Source organism: Poecilia reticulata, chromosome 5, assembly GCF_904066995.2.
Source record: "Poecilia reticulata chromosome 5, P_reticulata-male-v2, whole genome shotgun sequence".
Lineage (NCBI taxonomy): Eukaryota > Metazoa > Chordata > Actinopteri > Cyprinodontiformes > Poeciliidae > Poecilia > Poecilia reticulata.
Window position 1 is genome coordinate 6,157,944 of NC_088834.1, and position 22,030 is coordinate 6,179,973.

The 22,030-nt window shown below is 36.6% G+C and overlaps 1 long non-coding RNA gene across 1 annotated transcript; it reads right to left on the reverse strand.

Annotated features, from left to right (window-relative positions):
* Nucleotides 1-15,782: 15,782 nt before the first annotated feature.
* LOC103464732 (uncharacterized) lies at nucleotides 15,783-17,878 on the reverse strand. Its single transcript, XR_533701.2, has 3 exons — nucleotides 17,717-17,878; nucleotides 17,361-17,419; nucleotides 15,783-15,874 (listed from the first exon to the last, which is right to left on the reverse strand). It is a non-coding gene; the product is annotated as an uncharacterized LOC103464732 (long non-coding RNA).
* Nucleotides 17,879-22,030: the final 4,152 nt, after the last annotated feature.

The window sequence follows — 22,030 nt, forward strand, 5'->3', positions numbered from 1 at the left end:
AATATGAGAAGGGACAGTATTCATTTCCTTGCAAATACTGAATAATTTATTAGAATATGACTTATCTGGTTGGCCCCTGAGTTAATCATCTGCTCTTTCATAGCTCCCTTGGTACCTCACTTGCAACATCACTATGAACACAGTATCATTTCCAGTAACATAGTTAATCCCAAAGGCGATTCTTAGAGCCACAGACACAGGATTATAATATTGATGTTGTGGCAGACAGAAGTAAAATTGAACTCTGTGATCTACTGGAATATGGTTCCGAAGTTTAACATGTATGATAATTTTTTCTTCTAATCAAATTAAGTCAAAGATTTATAGTTAGTTTGCAATATCAAGTATGAAACACAGTTGAAACTTAAAAAAAAAAAAAATTTATACAGATTTGTTGGTGATGGTGTATTCTGAAATGCATGTACTAAATCAAGTCTCTTCAGCTGGAAGCTAACATAACATTTTTTAAACATCTGAAAGCTTTTGCCTCAAAAGGCAAAGAATTAACATTAAAGGTATTTCTTTAAAGTATGTTGGAGAGTCTCTTTGGGAAACATTTCCAATTATCTCAAGTTGGTAGATTAGTTTCAAGAGTTTTGCAGTGTGACCTTAATTAACATCAGACTTTTCCCTCATCTAGTCAAATTTAGTTCTCTACAGCATCTCTATATTGGTGAGAAACAACAGAAGTAGAGTTACTTTAATGTGCTTTAGCAATCTAACCTTCCAAAGACAATCTTTTAAAGGATTTCTGTAAGTAAAAAAGAACTTTGAAGAACATATTTACCCTAAAGAACTATGCTGTTGTGCATTTATGTTTTTTTTTTTTTTCAACAATAGTGTAAGGTAATTATACAAAAATATTTCAAAGAAGCAAAATATCAGAACTTATCAAAATACACCATTCTGCTTTCTGTTTCTTGATTTGTCTAGTTACACTTCACAATTTTCTAATTTTTAAGCAAAAACAAGCCATTCCTTCACTGGCTTTTGCCAGCTGAGAAAATAAAACCTTTTGAGTGCAAAAACATTTTGGAGATGGTAAACTGTGTGCTTCTTCTTTTTATTTTCTCAGCTGGCACCTGCTGGCCTTGTTATGTGGTGCTCAACCGAGGTGCTCATGTAATACCAGGGATGACCACAATGTGTCACTAATGATTGCTTAGATACAGGGTATCCTAAAATGACCATGATTTTAACAATCAAAACCTACATGACAATAAACAGTTGTTTTGTTTGGCAGTTGAATTGTGGTTGAGGATTTAACATGGAAATTTAAATGTAACCACACGCAAACAACATATAAAGGAATTATGCAAGTTGTGTTCTTCTCACATTGAGAACTACAGGAGTTACCTTTTTGACTATTAGTTTCAGACATATAATCCTTCTTCACACATGTACACTAATGTAGACTATATTAGTGTTATTTGTTAGCAATTTAATCAGACATTTATCTGAATAAAAAGGAATGGAGGATATAGAGAAAATTCAATGAGTAAATTGACTGTGAGCTTCAAACAGCATGACTGTTCGTATTACAAATCCATCCATCCATCCATCCATTTTCTGACTCCCTTGTCCCTAGTGGGGTCGGGTCGGGAGGGGTGCTGGTGCCTATCTTCAGCTAACGTTCCGGGCGAGAGGCGGGATCACCCTGCCTCTTACTTCTGCTTTAAGGACTTTGAAGGACTCATCCATGCCTTCATAACAACTCGCCTGGATTACTGCAACTCTTTATATAGAGGGACGGATAAATTACAGATTCAGCGACTTCAACTGATCCAGAACGCAGCAGCACGGCTTCTCACAGGAACCAGGAAGCATGACCATATAACACCAACTCTGGCATCTTTACACTGGCTGCCTGTTTTTTATCGAATAGATTTTAAGATTCTTTTGTTAACTTATAAAGTTTTAAATGGGTTAGCCCCCCCTTATCTTCGGGATCCTTTAAATTTCCGGTCTGTGTCCAGAACTTTAAGATCTAATAATCAGTTATTACTGACAGTTCCTCTGACTCGACTTAAGAGGAAAGGAGATCGAGCTTTTTCTATTGCTGCTCCTGTTTTATGGAATAACTTACCTTTCCAGATTAGATCTGCCCGCAGCCTGGATCATTTTTAAATCATTTCTTAAAACTCATTTTTACTCTTTGGCATTTAATTGATGTTTTGTTTTATGCTCTGTTTTGTTATTTGTGTTGTTCTTGTGCAGCACTTTGGTGCAATTTTATACCTGTTTTAAAGTGCTATATAAATAAATTTGACATTGACATTGACATTGGACAGGTCGCCGGTCTGCCGCATGTTACAAATCCAGTCTCAAAAAATATTTTATTTAAATTTCTGCTTTTCTTTGCTATTCTGCGTTTCACATAATTTTCATCATGTGGTTCCTGTTTTTATTCTCCAAGTTTGAGAAAGTGCTATGAAACTAGCCTACAACCTTGGAGCTGCTACGGAAAATGCTATGCCTTCTCTGAGCTTTTACCACGTCCTTCAACCATCCAGGAAAGATGGTCTTCTAACAGAAGTAAACAGGAAGGGTAATATAATTGCACATGTTCAGAGAGGTAGGGTGGAACCAATCCATGTAAAAACTTAAAAACAAATAAAAGATTCTTAAAACAAAAAATATCTAGGTTAATCATTTCATCAAGGTACTTAAACATTGACTCCAAATAGTTTCCCTCTTGTTTCATGTGAACACATACTGTACCTGGTTGTCATCAGCACAAAGATGAAAGGAACATTTGTACTTTTTCAAAAGTGGAGCGCAAGGGAAACAGAAGCAATTAAAAATGAACAGACCCAAGAAATAAGCCTTGTGGGACCCCACAAGAAAGGCAAACAGAGGACAATTTGAAAATGCACAGAATGGGCTCTCAGTCAGATACAACCTACATTCGACCAAGGGAAGTCCTTTGAAAACCTATATGGTGTTGTAAGCAAAAAATTAAAACGCCGGCATCCACAGTATCAAATGCAGCTGTTAAACCCAATAAAACCAAGATCACACAATTTCTGGAGCCTGTGGTTGAAACAATGTAATTAAAACCTTTTGAGTGCACTGTGCCTGTGCACACAGTGCACAGTGCACACAGTGCTGTGCAAATTCATAAATTAATTCTAAATTTATTAATTTAGAACCTTCAAGATTAATATTATAAACTGAAATACAAAGACTTTCACAAAAACAAATTTAAAATATATCTTAATATAGATTTTGTTTTAAAGTGTGCATTCAGCTCTGTGGGAATGACCCACAGTATACACTTCAGATAATACAGCTGCAACAAATAAAGCTTTGGCCAATTGTTCACTTCCACAACCTCTGTGTCTTAGTCATAAGACTGCATCTTAGGCAACCGACCGATTTGAGGTTTTAGTAATTGTTATTTGAGCTTTCATCCACTTGGGTGTGCCATTGTGTTACAGTCTGTTCAAAGGCCTTTTAGGCTCTCAGGCTCATTATTTTGAAAAAAAAAAAAAAAGTCACAAAACCAATTATGCAGAGTAATTTGTGAAGTTAGTCAATGTTATTTAGTTGTTTTTGCCAAGAGTATTTGCTTGGCTCTCTAGTCTACTATTAATAGAAAGATAAAAGTTGAAATAGTTCCTGTTGAGTTTGAGCCTGAAGTCCACTGTTAAGTAAGCAATCATTTTGCTGTTGTCTTCATTTAGGCTTGGGAAGGTATTTAAAATAACTCCAGGAGCTAGATTAATTGTTCCTCTGAAACAATGAAAATTCCTGGAGTCAAAGGCTGTCGTGAAGTAACTTCCTCTTTGGTAGATCCGTTTGCGTTTGTTTTGAATAATTTCTTCAAAGACAACCCCAACCTTCACCTTGATGCCTTTTTGAACTGTTTTTACTGTATGAAAGAGTTTGGGAATGACGGTCGAGAGGCCTCTGGCATCAAAGATTGCTTGTTAGTTTAAGAATTACTCAGTTTTCTTGTCATTGTTTTATAACTCTCCGATTTGTCCCTCTACTGTTTGCACAGCAAGGATGACTATTGTGAAAAAGGATATTTAGTCTGATTCAGCCCCAGCAGACATCCCCTCCCTGCTGCAGACAAACTTCACAGACAAGGTTAGGAGATTACGGGCATCCTGTTGTTTAACATGTCGGCCGAACACTGCATCAATATCAACACCTATACACAAGGAGTATTGCACAATACTTACCAAGCCTGTATGAGCAAGAACTTGAGGAACGCTGGCTGTCCAGTGGTTGACCTTTACGTTTAAACAGGAATGTTTCTAAATAGAATAGAATAGAATAGAATAGAATAGAATAGAATAGAATAGAATAGAATCATCCTTTATTGTTCCACAGGGGGGGAAATTCGGGTGTCTTAATAAGTTGAGGTAAGCAGGAACATACATATTCAAAACATTTTAAAAAATTAAAAATAAGAAACTGTTCAGTAACGTCAAATTTACAGCATAAGAAAAGCAATACTGTTCATTTGTTTAAAAAAAAAATAGTATACCCAGAAGTAAAAGTAATGTGTAGCTTGGTAGGTTAATTTCAACACGAAGACAAATGTACAAAATGTGCTTGAATAAGTGAAAAAAATCTATGCAAACATGGGTGTGCATATAACAGCAGAGTTATAAAGACATATTTAGTCTGTTGGGAGAGGTGATGGTTGTAAAGTATTACAGCTGCTGTGACTCAGCTCCTCTTGCCCGGAACATTAGCTGGAGATAGGCACCAGCAACCCTCCCGACCTAACTAAGGGACAAGGGTGTAAAGAAAATGGATGGATGGATGGATGGATGGATGGATGGATGGATGGATGGATGGATGGATGGATGGATGGATGGATGGATGGATGGATGGATGGATGGATGGATGGATGGATGGATGGATGGATGGATGGATGGATGGATGGATGGATGGATGACTCAGCTCCGCTGCCGTACTTGAATAGGTCCTTCTTGTTTTCTCACAATCTCTAGAAGTTTCTTTAAGTGGCATTAGTGGCAACACTGGCATAAGATTTACAAGAGCTTAAAGTGTTTCCACCTTATCGGTAGAAACAGGACGGCTGAATAGATCAAGCACACTCATTACTTCAATTCCCACACACCCGATCAAAATAATAGGCTTTTTTTTCATTGACATGACGACATGCTGGGTAGCGTGTCGTGATGTGTGCGGAAGAACAAGGCTCCAGTGTTTTACAGGGCTGTCTTTGCTAATGAACGTTTCATTGGCAGAGCCTGTGTGCTGCCATTTGGGTTAGTTTTGTCCCCCATATATTCTTTCTCAGATACCACCATGAGAGTTTTAAACTAATTTAAAGTCATATAAGCCCCCTGGATGCAGCCAGTGATGCAATAAAAATACTAGAGGTCTTTGTTTGTTGACAGAAAGAGGATAGGGATGGCTGTCTAAACAAAAAGTTAAGGGAACAGAGGTTTAATACAGACCTCTAATATCTATTTTTTATTTGTTGTGACTCTCTTCAAGACTCAAGATTTTTTATGTGATCAACATTTTGTACCAACCACAAAGAAAACAACACATTACTTGGGAATGAACTATATTTTACGGGTCATAAATAGAATTCACTCAAATTAAATGCAACTCACACCTGTTCTAAGTAACAGTTTATTTTCATAACTTGATCATGGTTTTTGTGAAACAATTTATGTTGTTTTGATTTCCTTTTGAGATAGGACTAAGACTCATCTCTCTTTATTTACCTTTGGTCAAAATTGGTAAGACAAGAGCACATTCCTTTCAAGTAGGTCAGATTTTCATTGGCCTTCCTGCTTACCTAACATTGTCCATTTCTACATTCAACAATTAAAGCTGTAATGGAAAAGTTTGGAAAAAAACCACTGCACAAATATTTTGGCACCACACCAAGTTAGTATGTTTGAAAAAAAGTTAAAAATAACTCTCCAAAGTTTACCGTCACAGAACAGATACATACGTTTCTATGTGAGATTAAACTACTTCCATTATACGTTGAATTTTTTCTTCTGCACATAAAGATAGGTTTGTCTCTTTAAGATTACAACTATTCCCTTTTTGTATATCAAAATGATGGTAAGATATTCAAAGTGCACATGTCAAAATGTTTGAATATGTTTTGTTTCATTATTTGGAAAGTTTTGGCAATAATTGTAAATGTCTAACTATATGTCCTGATACGTTTATTGGAATCACTGCCATGTTTTTACTGCTAACAGGCATGAGGCAGTGACCACATATGAAAATAACATCTTCCTGCGTGCAGGTGTTTCAGAAGTCAGATGAGTCACAGGAAATACCTTTACCACCAGCTGTAGTTAATACTGATCAACTGGTTACTACATGAGCTTATCTTGTTCATGGATCAGTTTTGGAACGTCAACTATATAGTCGTTGACGGCAGTTGTGGCACTGAAATGTAGTTCTCAGTATCTGTCCTTCTCTTTTACTTGAAAGGTTAGTGACAGTCAGCTTTTCTAGGAACCCAATTGGCAGATGTGACGGAAATGATGAAATCCAAAAGCATTTATCACACCAAAGCAGTGTGGAGAAGAAAAAAAAACAACCTTTCCAACGGCTGTAAAATGAGAGAAGAAAATGTGCCAACTGTCTTTCAAGGGGCCAAAAAGCTCCCATCCCCCAGAAAAAAACAGTAAATTAATTTAGTATGAGCAAACTAAATTTATCTCCCCTGAGAGTGTGTGTGGTCTATTCTTCATGGTCCCTACAAAGGGAAATGTTGTTTGTTGTTTTTGGGTTAGGGGTTAAGTTTAGGACTAAAGTGTGAAGTGAATTTAGGTTAGGTTTAGGTACATATGATGGTTAGGTTAGGGTAAGGGTTCGGGTTAAGCTGCATAAATTAATGCAGCTTAACCCGTTTTGTTTTTCTAAAGACATGTGTGCGTGTGTTCGTGTGTGCGTGTGTGCGTGTGTGCGTTTGTCTGTGTGTCTGTGGGTGGATGAGTGACGTAAATAAAGCATTTCAGGTCAATGAATGTAAAAGAATGAGGATCTTAAAGTCAGGATATAAGAGGAGATCTGCTTTTCCTGATTGCCTAACTTAGTGGTTTGTACCCACTGGTTTGGTTTAGCATTAGCAGAGAAGAAGTGGCAGATTTAAATCTACTGCATAACATTCATTTATGTTGTGGTTGATAAGGCTGGCTGCTACAGCAGAGTGCAGCATGCCGCCCTGCACGCACACAGTTTCTTCTTCCCCATTTGTCGAAAGTGTGGCGAGGTTTTAGACCACAGGAGCTTCTGATGTATCAAAAGGCAGAGTGTGAAAAGAGGCTTAGAGAGTTTGGTTGCCTGGAAATCATCAGTGAGTCAGACAGAAAGACTGAATAGGCGAGGAGGATACTTGCACGTCCGCAGTGAAGAAGGAGAGAATGAAAAGGTTTGGATTTTACTAGTTCATATTAAAAAGGAAAATGAATAACATATATGGCTAATTACAAGAACTACTTTTCTAAGAGGACAGGTCATATAACTGATGAACTGATTGCAACATAAAGAAACTTACTTACTCCAAGAGGACATCAAAGAAGAAAACTAACACATTGTAGAAAAATGAAATCTTTGATAAAATGATAATTGAGATTTCAAATAGCAGCACCCTGTCACCCCACACTATTCTATTCTTATATTCAAGGTTAAAATGACAGAGTAGTGTCACATGTTTGGCTTCTCCTTCGTGCCAATTGCCACTCCAGGTTTGCTTTTACTCAAAGAGAATCAGGAAGAAACAGAAGAAGTATGAGGAAGTGATTGAGATACAAACTGGTGAATTAATCCATTGTTGTACAGTGTTGTTTTATCTATTTATTTCGAACATGATAGAAGTATAAAATCACACACATGAATCAGGAATGCAAAAGACACATATTTTTATACTACAATAAACTTAACATGCTCTAAAAGGGTTAGGAAGAAGTAAGAAACTTATGAATTCCTCCCCCATAAATGTTGACATTGACACCCTAAGAAGAGACAGTTAAATGCAATATTTTTACATACTGTGTAAATGTATTAGTCCTATTACATCCAGATTCTGTTTAATGCTCATGTCACATTTGAGTGAGTCAGATCCTCCAGCCAGACAAGGATAAATACAAAATACAGATTTTATTTTTCCCTTTCAGTTGTGAAAAATGTTATCCCAATTATACTGACTTTATGGGAAAAATCCCAAACTTTGTATAATGGTTACAACGTCCTTGACATCAACAACAGCCATCAGCGGTCTGTTTAAGATCCTGCAACAAAATCTCTGTTTAATTTAAATTTGGACTTTGGCTTAACATTTTTTTCTTGCAGTTTCAAGTTTAACTTGTTGGTGTGTTTCAGACCAGTTATGTAAACTCAAGTGGGGTCGAGTTTAAAGTCACCAACTGATGGAGAAATCTTCACCTTTAGGATTTTCTGCTAGAGAACAGAATTCATGAGTCTTCAGCAAAAAAGCGATTCCAGCACCATCAAAAGGATGTGGAATCACCATCATACTGCCACTCGCATATTTTATTGGCAGTAAGATGCTTTATTTCGGAAATGCTTTACTCTATGTCAGATATTCACACTTTTCAAAAAGTTGAACTTTTGCCTCATCTGTCCCCAATGTTTTTTCAAAGGTTTTGGGGACCTATACTAATTTTGGTCAGCAGTGATTTTGGTTTTGGAACACACCATGAATGCCAAGCTTTGCTTATTTGGTTTCTATCACAAAATTGATTTAGAATATTTTATTCATATCCCTGTATATGCTAGTAAATATGGATTTTAGAGGAATTATTTAATAATCCATTCATATGATCCTATTTTCAACATGAATTTCTTTGCCAATTTCCCCCATGAAATAGTCATCAGCATAGTGTTCACTTAAACTAAAAGAGAAAACCGGTCTGTTTTTATCCTGTGAAATACTGTTTCATGTCTCAATTTCTTAACAAATATCACTTTTGGTTGGCCTTTTTGTAATTTAGTTTTAGAACTTACTGACTGATTTGTTCTCTGTACTCAACCTTTGTCAAATCACAAAGAGGGAGGAACAAAGAGAGCAAGAAGCTCCAAAATCAACAACCACACGTAAAAATGAGAGGGAAAAAATTAAAGAGCAACTAGTGAATTATGCAGCATCAGAAACAGAGTCAGTGTGTTACTGGTCATGCCACAAACCATGAAAAGCCAGTGTAGTCCTGAATGACCTGGATGATATGGCATTCCCTCTGTCACAGGTTGCAAGGTTAATAATGCAAACAACAGAACGCTTCAGGTTTCCTGCCTCCACATTTACGAAGCTTTCACCACTTTGCCTGATCACAAGAAGCACTGAAACTATCCTTTCAGTTCCATAAAAAAATTCTCCCACATTATGAATTTCCTCTGTTACCATGAAAGCACAATTTATTAATTAACTTCCAGCTGTACTTGGACAATTTTCTAATTTCTTAACTGTTTTTCTTTTAATATATTGATATAATTTTCTCTCAAATGAGACACTCAGTTCAATTCCCAAGGCACATAGGACCAACAATCATGCATACACACACTCACACAAATACACAATTTATTTCAGTTCATTTTATGTAAAATAACAAAACAAAGAAACAGACTCAACTGAGTTCATATCAGCAAAGATTTTGTCCCCATTCAATCCAGTAAATCCAATTTTATGCAATTGAAACACAATTCTGAACAATTAGATTTAGACCAGTCAGCAGAAAGTTGTCATTCTAAACATGACTTTTGGCACAATGCAAATAGCACCCATTATGGCCTTTTCTTGCCACTTTTTAGTGCAACTCTTGTCATGTTTTTAGCTTCTTAAGTCTCAACATCAATCTCAGAAGGAATATGCCGTTTGAGGGCGTGACTTATCATTCTGTTTGAATAATTTTATTAACATGGCTACAAGGCATAACAAATGTCTTTCCAAGGGATTTTACAAGACAAATATTAAATTCAACTGCATATAATTACAGTGCAGTTGTAGTTATTATTTGAGTTTATGATGACAGTAGTTGTGTTGGATTAGAGTGTTTCTTCCTCAAAATGCTTTACCAGATTGTAATGGCCTACTATGGGTGGCATATTCATTTAGCAGAGACAAACAACAGAGTTGTTGCCACTTGGAAATTTTCCTACCTTCTCAGTTACTGTGTGACACTGGTGTAGAGTGACAGGATGGACACACACAGCTGCGCTTTTATTAATTACCTCACAGAAGAGGACCATGGTCCTCCATGTTCTCTGTTTTGGCTTGGTTCACCTCTTACCTCATTTGGCTCTGGGGATCCAGACCTCAGAGATGCTCCAATGAGCTTCAGCAAACACCGCACACTCACACTAATGCAGTGTGACAATCTGTTTTTTCTTTCTGCACGGTACTGAAGAGAGCCGACGGAGTGATGTTTTTCTAATTGCAGATAATGGTGAAGAGAGAAGTATGTGTGTCCCCTGTTCAGGGTGACTTTTTGATTCTTTTGTGAATGTGGGCTACCAGTTGGTCAAAACCCAGGAGATAGTTCTGGTATTTATTTGTTTATTGGTCCTGAGAATTCAAATTGAATGTGGTGACATTTCCACGTATGTCAGAGTGACATCAATAGGCACTCAATACGAAGTCTCTCTTTCAGCAAAAACTGTAAATCAGATCCATTGAAGAGATTTTAACAACTACTTAAATGGATTAATTAGAAGCTCAATACACCAACCAATAAGTTTGGGTAATGTAAGTTCCTCACCAAACATCACAATGGCAACAAGGTCATGGGAAAGCTTACCACTATACATTCACAATGACATTTACAAGTTTGATATTATATACTGGCCTCCTTTGTTCCCAGATGTTTAATTAGTGAGGAATTAAACACATTTAGTTCCAAACACAATCACACACCTCAGTGGCATCTTAATTCCTGGCAGCCTTAGGGGCCAGCAGCAGCAGTAACGCAACCTTTGTGGGTCCTGCATTGAAAGGAGTGTGTCAGCAGTTCAGCAGAGATCTAGAGCCATGTTTTTTTTCCAGCTGCCCGGTCTACTGCGCTTCTGCAGCAGGCAGTGAGCAGAGCTACAGAATTGGTCACTGTGAATCAGGGCCTTGTTGGGAATGGGTAACCTCACAAAGATGTGTGAGGGATAATGGGGGAAAAAAGAAAGTGCATTCAGTCCTTCTGTGGAATCTGGCTCGTTTGGGAGCAGTCGGTTCATTCTGGTTAGCTTTTGGGTTGTGCCAGGCCTTCACAGTGCCAAAAGCTATGAGTAATGCTGCACCGGCACATGGGTGCCAACAAGTGCACAAATAAACTTTTCTCACAGGGAAAGAAACAGATTTTAAACTCACAATATGTTGTCTTAAATCTGAAATGTAATGAACACTGAAAATGTCTGTGTGTCTGCAAAATGACTATTTGAGCATTTCATCCACTCTAGTAGCACTTCCATTGAAAATGTGCAGAAAATGTTGTCTATATTTCGCTAATGTTGAAAAAACACAACTTCGCAATTGCAGTGTTTCCAGTAAATAAGAAAAGCAATTAGAATCACACATTTATTAGTTTGTCCACATGAAAAACATGCGGCGCCATGATCCTCCTGTTGTCTTCTTCATGGTTTCTCAGAGGTAACATCTGGTTGTTAATCAGGTGACATGTATGACGCAAAAAATTGCGTTCATTGTGAAATTATTTTGTCTATCTAAACAACCCCAATCTAGTGCCAACATTTTTATTTAAAAAAAAAGAGAGTTTTCCCATGGAGCACATATATTTTCTAAATATCAAATTCTGTAATTATGTTGTCATTGGAAACACAGCTACCTTAACCTTCCTGAGGAAACACAGATTACATAATAAATTATCAGAATTTTTTTTTTCTAAACATGGAATGCAAACAAGATATGGAAAGGTTTTGTAGAGAAATGCCACACAATCTTTTGAGAACTTGAGTTGTTACCACACCTGACCATATGTGCTTTATCTCCAAGTTTCACAACCAGAAAGGAACTGCAAAACAGTCAGAGCCCTTGGATCACGTTCCTGTTTTCTCTAAATCCTGTCATACTTGTTAGGTTGTTGAAGATCTCTGCTGCAACTATTTCTTCTGAACCTGAATCTTCATTTTATCTTGTGAATCACTCAAATTAAATGCTTGTTTAACCAGTGTGTGCATGTTTTAGTTTGTTTGTCAAGCAACTGCTTTCTTAAGAGATGTCTACGTTTTTAGAGGACTGCTTGGAGTCACAACCTAATGAAACTAAAAGACGTTGTGTAATTAGTGGACTGTCGCCATGTAGGTCAGAGATCTGTATCAGCTCATGGTGGATTTAGGGTTATTTGAAATATTTTTTGTCTCTATCTTGGTTACACAGTTAAAACCAGATGTTTTCATACGCTTAATAATAATAGTAGAAAATACTTTTTTCTGAGTGTTTGACATTAAATCAGGGAAAATGATGGTTCGTGTCTTCATGGTTTGTTTTTGGATCTCTTACTCCATTTGTTCATCATTACTAGAAGTTTTGGATTTTTTAAAATAATCTTGACCTTTCATATGTTGTTGCCCATCATTTGTCTGAACTGAAGCCTTCTGAAGAACCCTACAGGTCCATCAAAACCAGCCCTACAAGATTCATATGCAGTTTCTTTCCCAAAGTTGTTACCACAATAAACTTTGAACTTAAAGCACCACATTAAACACAATACCGCATTAACTTAAAGCAATTTTCAGAGGATTATCTCTAAGGTTGCCATGTATTATGTATTTTATCCATTTTTATTTCAAATAAAACCCCACTCTTCAGTGTGCTGAATTTTGCTTTATGCTTTCACAATGACTATAAAGAATTTTATTTTATTTAAAAATCATTGAAACCTTCTGAGAAATCATCTGCACTAAGCTAAATTTCACTGTTTCTGTACTTTGAGCATAAAGTGGTGTTAACACGTGTGTAGGAATGTTATGCAAAAACTTCAAATTCTTAGAAACAATGACATTCTTTGTGTTGGTGAAGTAAGAGCTTGAGTAAACAAAAGTAGAGACAATGCCCATGTGTTTCCACGTGAATTTGCTCCAGAGTACTCCATTATTGAGTTGCTCATTGAGCAACAACATCTGGTCAGGTTGGAGTTCGCTTTCTACGCCTGCAAGCAAAGCAGAGTATTTTAATAAACTCATAATTTAGGTCAATGTTCAAGAGTTTAAATGTGTCAATATTTGTACATTATCACTGGTATATATTATTGGCTATAGTACTTACTGCTATATAAGGAAACAAATAAGCAACATGCAAAAAAACTGACTCATATGTCTTGACTTTATTTTTTTAATGTATAGTTTGTATTTTTTGTAAAAACCACTATTGAAGCTCCAAATATTTCTGACAATTGATCAATAAATCCTTTAAGAACTGTTGATGCCATTTCCAAAGGGAGAAAATAATGAAAGGCGGGCAGCTTTGCAGCGTCTTTAATCAAGTTTTGCTACACCATAAGGGCTTGGAAAATTGAAATCCTTTAAAAGATCAAGTGAAATAGGAAACTCCTTCCATGTGAAATCCAGCTGATCAATCACCTGACCAGTTTGTTGGAAACCACTGAGCAAATTCTTGGCATTTGTTTTCAACAAATTAGAGAGCAGCAGCCCTGCCAAGAAACAGTTTCAGCACATTATAATCATGGCTTTGTTACAACTTTTCACCATTACATAAGTCTTCATTGGTGTTCCGGGTGCTTGGCTAATTTGCTTAGCTGTCCCCGTTAACAAAGAGAGCATGAATAAAGAAGCACTGGTGTTTAAAAATATAAATATCTCCTCAAAATGAATCCACAGAATAGTGAATCAGAAAGTTTCTTCATATTAGAGTAAAAAGATTTGCCTTGCTATATATGTTGTATTTTACATCAGCATATGGATTTTTTCTTATGTTGAATAACAGCTACATGAAATTATCATTTCTTTCGGTTACCTTTCTCCCAGAAGCACATTTAACTCTCATTGTTGAAGAAGTTACCTATTTATAATCATCAAAATTGTTTTAATTTTCTCTAGATACAACCTTTGAAAAAAATAAAAACAGATATAAAGAGATTTTGATCTAAAGAAATTCAAGAATACATAAGAAACAAAGTCATCAACATCAGTCTATAAAAAAGGTCTCAAACCCTTTTCTACTTTGGATTCCAGCAATTTACAGAATAGTGATGAACATTCTCAAGAGGGGCAAAACAACCTGCTTATTGTAAAATATCATTTTATTTCTTTTCCAGTTTGGTTTGTAGTTTCTTTAAGTCTAAATCCAGCTTCCTTTGTGTTAATTACTCAAAGGAAGCTGTATGTTTGCTCTTTTCTAACCCCCTCTTTAACTCACCTGCATTGATTTTTCCATCAAAATGCCTGTTACTTTATCTGTGCTCCATATCCTCTCCAAGCTCTGTTTGAAATTTGTAGTTTTTAAACCATCATTATCCCTAGTTCCTGTCTGCATTTTGGTCTTATAAAAAACCTACAAAACATTACATAATTGGGTTATGTTAAAGGAGTATGATCTGAACCACACCAGTAAGTTGACCTCTCAGTGACTCAAACAGAAAAAAAAACATCTGAATGAACTAAAAGAAAATGAATTATGACAGGCCTACTCAATATCTTGCCTTAAATCTAAGTGAGATGACGTGACATAACCTTGAACAGGCTGTTTTGGGTCGTAACCCCACCAAAATGACTGAATGAAAATTATTCTGTAATAAATTGTGCACCAAAAGTACTCAGCAGCGAAGTAAAAGACTTGTCAGTTATTGCAAAATACTTGATGGTAGGTGTTCCTCCCAAGGGTGGTACAACCAGTTATTAGGAGGCAATTATTTCTACAGAGCCAGCCTGTTTCAACAGGTTTTCGCTCATAATAAGTGAAATCATCATTTTAACACTGCATTTTTGTAATAAATGGGGTTATATTTGTCTGATATTAAAACGTGTACAATAATGTTAAATATTTCAGTGTGATTAAAAATACAAAAACAGCAGAAATCTATAAAGGTCTTGTTTTTCACAGGGTGTTGGTAAAGAAGTTATTTGTCTGATCCCTTTGTATTTCCCCCGTTATGCTAACCATTAGCCTCACTCCTGTGTGAGAGAATTATCTCCTTCTTCTCCAAGCCCATTGTGATTTTCTGTTCATAGCAATAAATCCGGTATGTACCAACTGTTGATAACCCTTTCATGGAACCCCACTCCATGAGGTCCTGACTCTTCCTTTAAGGGGTTAAATAAAAGCTCACCTATTGCACTGAGGTACTGTGAACAGTGAAGCGGTACACACACGCATGTATTCATGTTGACTCTTGATAGAGCCTATTGTATTGCTCTAGGCTTGTGTGACGACACATTGGAAATTATTATCTTTAAAGAGAGACAGACATTGAATTTTTGAATGGCCGTGAGAGCGTGTGCTTGCATATAAACACTAGGTTATCGGTCTTCCTGATAGGCTCTGTTCAATGGAGGTTGGTCAGATAGATATTCCAGTTTGAGACGTGTTGGTTGCTGAGGTTTCAGGTCTAATTAATGGACACAAAGGAAGCATCAAGATAAACTTTAGAAATCCATTGTTCTTTCTGTGAAATGAGTTATTGGTAAATTGATTTGCTCAGCTGTGGAAACTCAGTGACAAACATACAAAAACAGTTTTTTTTAACAAAGTGAGAATTCCATATTCAAGCACAAAGGAGAAAAAAAGAGCATGATTGCAGTCAAACATAGTACAATAAAAGCTTTTATTTTTAATGTTGATCAATCATAGTTGAGTCGAACTCAGCACAACTTCTCTCCCCAAAACAATTTCATCAGTCAGCCGTCTGCTGGATCGACAAAAAGATATCGCAGTCTGGAACAAAGTAATGGTGCAATAATCACAAACAAACTGAGAAACTGTTGTCCGTAGAGACAGTCTGTGAGAAACTCAGGCCTACGTAACTGTGACCCTGTCTGGGTAAGAGCTGTCATCCAGAGTCAGTTTGGTATCCATGGTTTTGCCAGTGATGCCTTTGAGAACCTCTTAGATGGTCACAGTCCCATTCATGAAGTGGACAGATCCCTGTACTTCAACAGCCAACCCTTTTTGGCACAGCACAATATTAGATCCTGTCAGCCAATTATGCTCAAAGCTCTTTAAAAGGAGGATGACATGTTTATGTTTAGGTTTCTAACAATAAAAAGCAACCAAAAAAGAAAACAAGGCCTGAATGCTGCCGACGGGTGAAAGATTTATATATTTTTTTTGATCCGGATAAATTTAAGGAATCTACCCAAGGATTAAACTGAGAAGTTGCGGTCATGTTGACAATTAAGTTCTGTAAACAAAGCAGTTATTGAATTAAAAATTTTATGTTTTGGTGACATAGCAACGAAAAAGAAGAAAAGGAACAACTTTATGACTTGACAGCAATGAAAATAAAAATTGTAATAACACAATACTTTATACAAATGTTAATGCTGCTGAAGGCTAACTCGTGATGCTGTAAGTCACAGGTTTTAATAACCAACAGGAGCCAGTTGTGTACTGCTTTCTCCTCATGATGAAAGAAAGCCTTTGATACATTTGTTTAGATGGAGGACAACCCAGATCTTGCTTATCAGGAAATAAACCTGATTTTTGACAGACCCAAGCCCAGGCTCTAGGGATACAGTGTTGCGTCTGCATGTTTGGTTAACAGAAGGCCTCCAACAAAGACGCAAAGCGTGCCGGACATGCACATGACATTGTACACATCCTGCTGTCGCACTTCCGCTTACAGACCTGAATTTCTTATCTTAATGTCATCATTCACTTTGAGTGGTGATCAAAAATAAGGAAGTTCCAAAATCTCACCTTGATTTCATAAAAAAAATAAAACACCAGAGAAACAGCAACTATTAATGCTAGACTTAAGCATTTGATGAGGAGCAGTAAAGAAAAAAACGATAAGGTTATTTTGATTCTTTGTTAGTTTTTTTTTACACTAAATTGACCAGACATGACAGCTGCTTGGAAATGTGTGAGCCCTTAAGGTGGCATCTTTATGAACACTGATCTGTACTGATTTTTATTAGCTTGTTGCCAATGCAGTTATGATATATGTGTAAACTAGCATCAGTAGCAGCAATGATTTAAATTATATGCAAGTTACTGCTGTATTATTATTTTATTACAATGGGTCGTGTACTGAATGGGAATTTAAAAGTTCTGATTCCAAGATCTCAGTTTCCAACTTTGCTCTTTGGGACCTTTTCCCCCCACTCTTTATGCCCATTTCCTGTCTGAGTGCTGCAATAATGGACCCATTAGTGCCATTCTTGCACTAAATGCAAATGAACAAATCAAGTCTGACTACCTGTTTAATCTGCCTCTCGCCCAATGACCTCTGGATTTAATCACCAGCCTCCTGTGATCCTGCAGAGATAAGAAGTTTGGACAATAGATGGATTGATGAATGGAGTTTGCTCCAAGAAAGTAAACATCTCTCTCATCGCCCTTAACATGCTACAATCAAGAGAGTACATTAAATCTAGAATTTGAACCTGGTCTATCCTTTGATCTAAAATTAATGAAACCTAACCTCAGGTGGAAAGAGCTACAGACCACAAATTCCATCTTTTTGTTCATATTTAAAGTTGCAGTAGGGAGTTCTGAGAAAATCCTAGGCTTTTCTCAGAAAATTTGAACAAGCACACCTTACAGCTTCATCACCTTTGCTCTCTGCTGTGCTACAGCTCTCCGTCCATTGCTCTTCCTTCACTGCATAGCCTGCTGACAGCTGGAGAAATCTGCAATTTTCTGTTGTTTCTGCACCATTAGCACAGCTATAGCACACTGATCGACAATACCTGAGAACAGAGTAAGGGTGTGGGTGTGCCCAAGAGCATGAGATATATCTTTTTAACATGTCTTGTCCTGCAGTGTGGCACTCAGAGTATTTTTCTGAGTGTCAAGGTGAGGCCCAACAGATTTACTTTCACAAGCAGAGCATTTTGGCTTTCGCCATGGTGTTCGAGTTCATACGAAAGCTTATCAAAAATAGCTTTGGGTTTATTTCAGTTGTACAGAAATTAAAGGAAGAAAGGAAGGGAAAAAGTTTAACGGGAAAAGAGGTAGGAGTGGAGGAAATAACGCAGGAGAGAACACAAGTCACACTGTAAGTCTGCCTCTAGATCTGCAGAAAGATAAAAAAAAAAGTTAAGACAGCTACAAACAAAATATGCATATATAATAATAACTATTATAACATCACTGAAAAGTACATGTTACAATTGAAAATAAGATAGAATATTTAGTGGTAACCACACCCCACAGAGTGTAACTGGAGAACATCTAAGGCCCTCCTTCTGGCTCTGATTTGTTGTTTTTGACCTTATGAGCATGTGTGAGTGTGGACTCATGTTCTCAAATTGGGTTTGAATCACAACATTTGTTGATATTCAAAGCACATGCCTATATTTATTTTCAAGCGGGTGAGTCAGGCAACAAAGTAATCCTTAATCTATTCACCTTTGTGAATAAAACACCCTCTCTTGTCTCTTATTCATATTTCAACTAGATATATTAATGCAACCTGAAACACACAGCCAGGAATCAACCGTTAAGCAGCTTCAAGATGACTTAACGATGACAACACAAGCTTTTGATTAACAGGATCTTTTTAAAATAATTTTTTCATAGAACATTGCTGCTTTTCAGTGTAATCACTCTTCACATTAACTGAATATACTCTGAAAAGTTAGAGAAAAGTGTCCTGAGAAGAACATTAGTGCCACAAAGAAAGCCTAGCTCACTGCGAAGCAAGGGAGGCTACGTGCGTGAAGACACAGATCAGGTGCGGACTCTCTTTGTGAACAGGTGAATTCGAGCCGCCTGTTGAGTCATGAGAAAATTATCCTGGGCACTGTCCGATGCATTTGATCTCACCATGTTTACTTGCCTGCAAAGAGAGAATCTGAAGGTCTCACATCCATGACTCAAATCAGTTCAAACAGAAATTATGTTAAAGTGTCTAACAAAAACATTCATGCCACCAATAATGTTGCACATTTCTTCAAGAGACAACCAAAAAAAAAAACCCCTTTGCTTTTTGTAGAGACTTAATCTGATAGATGAATCATTAAAAAAGTAAAAGTCATGCATGATTGTGTGCCTTTTCTTTCAAACTCATTTTCATGGATACTCCTAGAAAAAATCCACTGTAGCCAATCGTCTTCTGAAGTCACATTGTTAGCAATAACAGTCCACCTGCGTGTAATTTAATCTCATCTTAAATAGAGCTGGAAAGGTCTCAGAGGTTTGTCAGAGAACATTAGTGAATAAACAGCCTCATGAAGACCAAGGAACTTTGCTCTCAGTTAAGACAGTTAAAATATAAGTATTTAAAAAGGCAAAATAAAAATATCATGTACGTGTATTTTACAAAAGAGGAAGACGAGGTTGAATTTGTGCAATTATGCATAGTATCAATCTGGGCATTCTGCATTTATAAAAACACAGCCTTGGGGAGAAAACTGTCTCTCTGGTGATTGGTTTCAGCAAGTAGTGTTCTGTGGCGCAACCTGATTGTAAAAGTCTAAATAGTCTCCAGGATGTGTGGGGTCTGCAGAGATGTTAGTTACCCTTTTTCTTACCATAGCAAAGTCTGGACGGAGGGGAAGCCCTAACGATCCTCTCAGCAGACATGGTTGCATTGTATGCTGTCAGTTTTTCTAAACTGTCATTTTACTTGAAGAAGTAAAATGTAAAATTGTAATTTTACATGTTTTTTTCCAGAGACAATTATACTTGTTTGGAAGTTATACCCTTTGGCTCACAGTTACTGAATTTTGTATAAAATCTATCTTCGGTGTACCTTAAGTAACATTTATCTTCAGGCAGTACACAACTTTTCATCATTTGCAGACACAATAGAAATCATATCAGAGGATTCTTGGAAAGTACAACATACAGAAAACTTAGGCTGAAACCTCCTGCAGTGTGTACTCCATATTGCGGTTTTATACGTAAAGGCTTTGTTCACAAAGGACCAGACTTGAACTCCATGTGACAGCCATCCTGACCGTTTGATTTACGACACAATACCACCCTTCAGAGCATTTGCTCCTTTGTTCCAGGAATATGGCTGTTATTGTTTTTGTTGGCGTTTCAAAGGATTTGCTGGTTGAAATCAAGCAATAACAAACAGTTTCAGAGTTTGCCATTTTTCCTCTTCGTCTCTGCTACGGCATGGATGCAGACGTTCTTCCTCCTCTGCTATCACGATTATTTTTCTTTTGATTTCTGAGCGATCTCGCAGGATACAAGCTCTGGCAATGTACATGGAAGTTTTATCCTTGCTTCTAGATTGTGTGCATTTATGTTATTTTGTTTGTTTAAGAAAAGGACAAAAGTTTCCCCCAAAAAAGCTGAGTAAATATGATTAAATAATAAAAGTGAAACTAGATTCAGCTTCAGATTTTCTTCCTCCATGTTTCCAGTGGACTGTTATCTTAAGATTTCAAAGGCAATGAAGAAAAATACAGGCCAAATTTTGACAAACATATTCTTCCTCCCTATGGTGCTTTCAGATGCTCTGCAACCACATGTGTTTCCTTTACAATCCTTGAAATTATTTTCTTTTCAGTTTTTGTAACAACCTCTGGACACCTTTCAAAATCCCACACAAAAGTTCTTAGTTTTCATTTTTAATATTTGTTTTTTGAAGCGTTTGGAAGCAAACACTCCAATTTCACAGCAGAGAGGCTGAATGAAAGGCAAACTCATGGGAAAATCCAGAGCTTGTTGTTTATGGAACTAGACCTGAAGATAAAACAGATTTTGCTGTCACGGAGCTAGAGATAAATTATTGAAAAATGACTTAAGCCACAGAAGCAGTTAATCATCCAAGAGGCCACGTGAGAATAAACAACAGCATCTAAAGAACTGAAGTCCTCATTTAAAAGTTGATGAAAAATCCTACAGACATGCAGGAATAATTTCAACTACAGTAGTGTCATGCTTACTCATGAGTCTGATAATAAATTGAATAAAACTAACCCTGAAACGTTAACTTTTTGCCAGAGTGGATTTTGCTTTAATTTCAAGTGAAGCCAAATGTTGTCAGAAAGACAATAAATTTTAACTTGCTGAAAACCAAAATAAATCACCAAATTTAGTACTTATTAAACTAATCAATTTCATTTTTCTCAAAACATCAATTTTAGCTAGTTTTTTTTTTTTTGGATATTTAGAAACCATGTCAAAAATAGTTTCCAACTTTAAAGTTACACAAAGAACCCCAGTAGCTTTTGGATCATGTTCAATATTTTTGCAATTAAAGGTGGAATATAATTCCTTATGCTTTATGTCTTGCAAAGGTTAAAGGAAACATCATAAAAAATGTATATGTAAATAAAGCTGTGCAGGTAAGCGGGTGTGGAATTAATAAAATCTTTTAACAACAAACATTTCAAAAGCAGATGATTCATAAACAGAACAAAATTAGGGACCGCCAAACTAAACTTAATATTAGAGAGGATTACTTGCGGTCAAGGGAAGGGAGTCAAGGGAAGACTTAATTCTCAAGGAGGAAATGAACATAGGACCAGTTAGATAAAGAGTAAATTAAGCCTAAGTATGCAGATAGAGCAGAAAACAGGATTAAGAACAAGCAAATAAAGAAAAGACAGAGTAAGTGCTGGACTTTAACCAACTGCTTTGTGTGATTCACTGGCAGGGGTTTTCCAATCCCTCTTTATTCAGCTAGAAACCGGAAAAATATGACGTTTGAGATCGCATAAAGTGCACTTGGAATTTAAGGATTGCTTTTTAGAATATAGCTTGGTCAGTTCTTGCATTTTCATGAAGATATAAAGAGTTATGGAGAGTGAACCCTTTCTATAAGAGTGTAAGACTGAACATGTCTTGGATTCTTTCAGTTTATTTCAATTTTCAATGTTATAGAAAGTACTTACCCCCTTGGATATTTTATTTCTTTCATTGCTTTTACAAGTCAATAATTGGGCAACACATGTGGCTTTTTTA